Consider the following 6000-nt stretch of genomic DNA (forward strand, 5'->3'; position numbering starts at 1 on the left):
TTAAGCTGGGTTGGGGGCAAGTTTTCTGTGTAAAAATACGATCATTAGTGAGTCTCATGCTGCTGGGTTTTTGGGTTGTCAGGTCCTGTTAACCATTGTTTCAGTTATTGGGATCATTGTCTACGGACTTTCAGTGTTCATTGTATTTCCTGCAAAACTTCCCAAGAACCTGAATGGAACAGACACAATCCAAAAGTACCTGACTGTGCAGGTGGGCCACGCCAATCACTGCTTCCCTTATCAGTTTTATCATCATGGTGACCCTGAACGCCATATATGAGAAAGTGGCAATCATGATGACTGACTCTGGTAAGCTCCTCCTGCAGCTGAGATAATTTCTACACCAGTTTTAGAACCAGGTCAAAACAGAGACTATCTTTTAGGCACTTCAATTGCAGTACATTACAGTCTTTAGTTAACTTCAACTGCAAACCTATTTTCTCTAGCCTATATGAGAAGTGAATTAGCTCCATTTTTGCATTAGTAAAAGGGACAAAGGAAGCTTTAGAATGTCCAAGCTCTGTGTAAATATGTCAGTGCTTAATAATAATTTCAATTACATTAGATAATGTACCCTGTTGTTGAAAGTAAATAGTCTCTGTATTGCAAATAAGTGGAAGAGGGTCGTGGTTCCAGTGGCAGATTTGCTTGCGCGTTACGGAGAGGACAAGTAATCACACTGTTATGTGTCTTCCCCCCATGCTGTTCCTGTTAGTGTAGCTCCATTCTCATCAGCTGCGGCTTCTATAATAAATGTTTCTTCTCTCTGGCTTGTATCCCACCCAGCGGCTTAGCGGCCTAAGTTAAGTGCTTCCCACACATTGCATGTGGCTGGGTGGTCCTCCCAGTGGTCTGCTCAGTGGTCATCTTCTGAAAATACTAAGACCAATTCAAATTCTGAACTAGGAGGATGACCCGTTTTATGTTCCCCAAATGCTTCTAGCAAGTTGCCCCGTGTTTTGTTTGTCTTCTTCAATAGTCCTACCTTACTGCCTTTCAGGGAGACAAGAGAATATTATCTAGCAGGATGTTTAGAAGTAGCTTTCTTTCAAATTACACCTGACAGAGGACAGTTCTTGCCCATTGGATACTGTTGTGCTTATAAATTTTAAGGAACAGGTGACTTTTTTTTTTGCCTTGTGGGATATCACTTTCTTAGTGGGAGAAACTCTTACAACAGTGTGTACAGTTGGAATTAACATAGTGGATATGTTAAGAAATTCAAAACAGCTGGTATGAAAACAGTGTGAATTGTGTGTGTGTGTGTGTATATACATATACATATATATATATTAAATGTGTTAACTCATGTGTCCGTGGCTTTGATTAGGGTCTCAAAGCCGTTCACAGTTTTACAGACTTACCTTTTCTTTATTCTAGCTGGAGAGCTCCCAAGGACCAGACTGACTATGAGAACAACCCAGCCATGAAGGTGTTCTTGTTCCATTTTGTCAACTACTACTCCTCGTGTTTCTACATCACATTCTTTAAGGGCAGATTTGTGACTTATCCATGAGATCTGGTGTATTGGCTGTAAAAATACAGAAATGAAGAGGTGTGAATACAGCTTTGTGTTCTGACAGTCTAACCTGTTTCAGGTTTTCTCTTAGTTGCCCAATGGAGAGTGTCTTTACTCTCTGCTCCTTAGATTTTTTTAGGCATAAAATAATGACTTTATTTCATGTTAGAGCTATCTAAAATTTAAATGAGATTTTCTTTCTAATATTCCAGTGTGACCCAAGTGGTTGTCTCCTTGAACTGATGACACAGCTGACAATAATCATGGGAGGACAAGCCATCTGTAATAACATACAAGAGGTGTTAATTCCGTGAGTACTCAGTCATGTGATCTTGGGTGGGTGAGAATGGCCCACCCACCCACATCATTTTCCTGCGTGCCCATCTCTAGAACAGTGGAGACTCTCTGCTTATTAAAGCTCTCCAGATAAGATGATCCAGCCAACAGTATAAACGTACCTGATGTTTAATAATTATGTTTAAATACCTTCCTTTTTATGTTTAACATAAATCCTCAAGTGCTATAGTCTCTGCTTATTAGCCCACCACTGGGGACTGACTGATCAGAGCCCATTGAGAGATGGCCCTTTTTGGGGCCATGAACTTAGTTTTCCCACAATTTCCTGCAAATTTCTCCTCCTTTTATATATGCATTTAAAAATCCATAACAGGAATTTGTTGAGTGCCTAGTATGTGCTAGTCACTGTATTAAATGTTGTACCTATATGTGTGTGTGTGTGTGTGTGTGTACAAGTTAATCACCCAAACAATCCTTATTCTTATCTTCCTTTTGCAAATGAAGATCCTGTGGCTTAAAGAGGGTAACTGATATGCCCAAGCTCTCATTGCCAATAAGAGACCACTGTGGGACTCAGATGTAAGACACTATCTCTCTGAATCCATGTTCTTCTAAGAAGAGACTCTCTTAGGGTCCTAAGGCACAGGGTTACATAAAGTTTTAAGAGACACTTGTCTAAAATAATAACAACAGAGGTTTTGACTTACTGTTCTCTTCCTAAAAATGAGAAAAGCAGATGTTAGCAAAGGTCACACTGTCCTTTTGATTTTCACATAAGCCCAATCCCACATCAAAGTGGACAGTCCAGTGTTATCTGCAATTTCTGAACATTTCAAGGAGCTTACTCTATTCACTTTCTGTTGCTGTTGTAACAAGTATCCCCAAACGTCATGGTAGTAGGAAGAGAAAAGAAAAAGTCTCTACTAAACAACACAAATTTAAACTTGTAGTTTTCTTGAACGCAGAAGCCTGCTGAAGTCAAAGTGTTGGCACGGCTCTTTCTGAAGGCCTCAGGGGAACCTGTATCTGACTTTTCTGGATTCCAGAGACCACCTGCGTCTCTTGGCCTGTGACCACTTTTCTCATTCTCAAGGTCAGCATGGTTGTGTGCCTCTGACTCTGAACCTGTGTTCAGATCTCCTCTCCTCTCTCCCCTCTTCTGCCTCTTTCTTCCTCCTTTAACGACCCTGGTGATTACACTGGGCCCAAATCTATAATCCAGCTGGTCTCTCTTAGAGTCAACTGGTTAGCAACCTTAACCACATCTGCAACCATAGGCCCCCTTTGCCAGGGAATCTGACCTCTTCCTATGTTCTGGGGATAAGGACATAGACATATTGGGGGGGAACATTTTTCTACCTACCACACTAACCATTTTAAGATAATTTCTGGCTTTGAGTTTCTGTTTTCATGAAACTGTTGAACTCTCTTCTGTCTTGCCTTCCACACAAGCATTCTGCTCCTGGTCAACCTAACTGCAGAGCTCGCCCCTCTCTGTGGTGTCCCCCAAAACCACTTACACAAGCAGGTCTTACTGTTGTTTGGAGAATGGGGGAGAAACTCAAACAACTTGAATTTTGAAATAAAAAACCTCCATCATTTTAAAATCTTCCATGCCACTATAAAAATATTTATTTTTTTAAATTTGCTTTTTAATTTTTAAACTATTTTAAAATTTGTAACTTTTTTAAACTTTATTTTTTTCTTATCATCCTTCATTGTAGGCTCCAGAAACCTGCTCTTCTGCCCACCGCATCCAAGTTCCCTTTCATTGTTTCTCCTCCCTTCACTAACCTTCCTTCTCTCGCGCTTATTACCAAGTTTCTGTCCATTCTCTTTATAGGGCAGTTAAATTATTCTTTCTTTCTTTCTTTCTTTCTTTCTTTCTTTCTTTCTTTCTTTCTTTCTTTCTTTCTTTCTTTCTTTCTTTCTTTCTTTCTTTCTTTCTTTCTTTCTTTCTTTCTTTCTTTCTTTCTGTTTTTGCAGAGTGAACACTTTTGCGTGTCAGTGTGTCATTCCACATTTCTTCATAATGGCTTCATCTTTCAGCTTCAGTATGGATTACTGGGGTCTGTCTCAAAACAAAGACATTTCCCTTGTCCCCCAGCTCACCACGCCCCTCAAAAAAAGATTCTGATCTTCGCTGTGAAATGAATCTTCTTTTTCCCTACTGTGCAGTAGACAATCCGTACCCTGAGCTCACAGTCAGATATTTCCAGAGAAGTAAAAGTAGGTCATGTGCAAATAATACTACTTTTCTCTGTGAAAAGAAATACAGCAGATAGAGGAAATACTTAACTCAGATTACTCAAAAGCATTTCCTGAAGGAAATAAGTAAATTATTTAACAATAAATTTTGTTGAATCTGGTTATCTGTGAGCTATTTTTACCAATCAAGGAGGATATATTTCCTAAACTGGTACTGAGCAATTCATGTGAAATGAAACTTGCTCACATGAACTAGTTTAAAGTAAAGGATGGATTATAGTATCTGTGGTCTGTTTATACCTTCGCTTAAGTAAGCACATTGTTCTAGGTTCCAGTGAGCTGAACTTTGCCTCCATGTATTTCTACTATGGGCTAAAATATTTAGGGAATTTATTTTGAATTTTGTTTCCCTTTTTTGAAAACCAGGAATTCTGAATTGTAGCCAAGTTCAAGGGTGGCTTTTTTTTCCCTCACTGCCTCTTCTCTTTGTATAAGTGCAGTTTCCTTCTTAATTTTTCATATAAAATCCTAACATACCAAAGATCTATCAATTACTCTTGCTGCACCAAAACTATACCCATCCTCAAAAATACATAGGAAGGGAAAAGAAAACTTATCAAAATTAGCTACTATTTTCATGCTATTTAAATATGTCTAAAGGAACATAATGAAATGAATTTCACCATATCTCACCTGCCTCCACCCCCCAATCCCATGTGGGGTTCTTGAGTAGGATTCTGGGAGCAAATGAAGGAAAGTGATGCCGTGATCCAGGCTCCCTCTGGGGTCTCCCCAGCACTTGGATTGGCACTGGTATAAAATAGGTCTCAGTCCGAGCCAGCTGAGTGAGTGAGTGACTCACAGGCATCGAATGCGTAAAATCAGTGAATTAACAGCATTCTTTGTAGGACTCAGAGAATAAGCTGAGTGCCCTGTGGCCTTCCCACCCTCACAAACTATTTTGATGTTGGGGTCATTTCTGGGAATGTTATTCTGTACTGGACAAAAGGCTAGTACAATTCCAGGGTTAAGCAACTTTCCTAGGGAAATTTTATGATAAAATATTAAGAAAAATAGTTAAATGCCCCAAATGACATAGCATTGTCCTTTGGTGTTTAGATAATGTATGGCTGTAATTTTCTTACTTTATATGTTTTCTACATTTTCCACTGTGTGTATGCACTACTATATAATAAGAAAAACAAATGTTTAAAAGAGAAAATCTCTCTTCTCCAGATATGATTTGGTTAGAGGATGAGTCACATACATATAATAAGAGAATCTTAATTACATGTGTCCATAATTCACTCTTTAAATTCAGGAACAGGAAACTCAGGAATGAAAGAGATTAAGAGAATCAAAGATACTTGTATTCAAGATTAGCAAGTAGGAGTGTCCTCAACAGAAAAGGTGATAATCAATAATGCAGGGATTAAATGTGATAATGAAGGTACAAAGACAACATGAAGTAGAAAATGCCACGTGGCAAGCACAGAGTAAAGGGCAATTTACTATGATTATGCCAATATGTGTGGTCAATTCCCAAGCAAATGATTGTGTAACCCCTGCTAGAGGGAGAAAGCTTCCAGCCTTGGCTGGAGAGGGGGGAGGATCCAGTGTCTGTATTTTTTAAAATGTCTACAGTTGCTTCTCATTTGCAAATTGATATCCCTGCACGAGAACCTTAAACCAACAGAAAGCCCAAAAGACCGTGGACAATGATGGGTAAACGACAGCCCAAGCTTTTCTGCCACAGATGAGTGGTTCCACTCAGGAACACTGAGCAAGAGACTCAGAGTCTTAACTAAGGACAAGCAAGTTGGGACTTCTAATATTACCTAATGCCACCGACGTGGGAGGGCAGTTCAGCACAAGAAGGAAGCGACAGGTGAGTTAACATGGAAGTTTCATCATGGATCCAAACCGTGATGGATTTGGGTCACGGAGGGTAAAAGCCCTTCTTCCCTGGGGCATGG

The 6000-nt window shown here is 39.5% G+C and overlaps 1 long non-coding RNA gene across 1 annotated transcript in view; it reads left to right on the forward strand.

Moving 5' to 3' along the window:
- Positions 1-1946, forward strand: part of LOC140701226 (uncharacterized) — a 34305-nt gene extending 32359 nt beyond the window's left edge. The window contains exons 4-5 of the long non-coding RNA XR_012080188.1: positions 1381-1555; positions 1732-1946. This is a non-coding gene — a long non-coding RNA (uncharacterized lncRNA). The remainder of the gene's footprint in view (positions 1-1380; positions 1556-1731) is intronic.
- Positions 1947-6000: the final 4054 nt, after the last annotated feature.

The sequence above is a fragment of the Vicugna pacos genome, chromosome 14 (assembly GCF_048564905.1).
Source record: "Vicugna pacos chromosome 14, VicPac4, whole genome shotgun sequence".
Taxonomy (NCBI): domain Eukaryota; kingdom Metazoa; phylum Chordata; class Mammalia; order Artiodactyla; family Camelidae; genus Vicugna; species Vicugna pacos.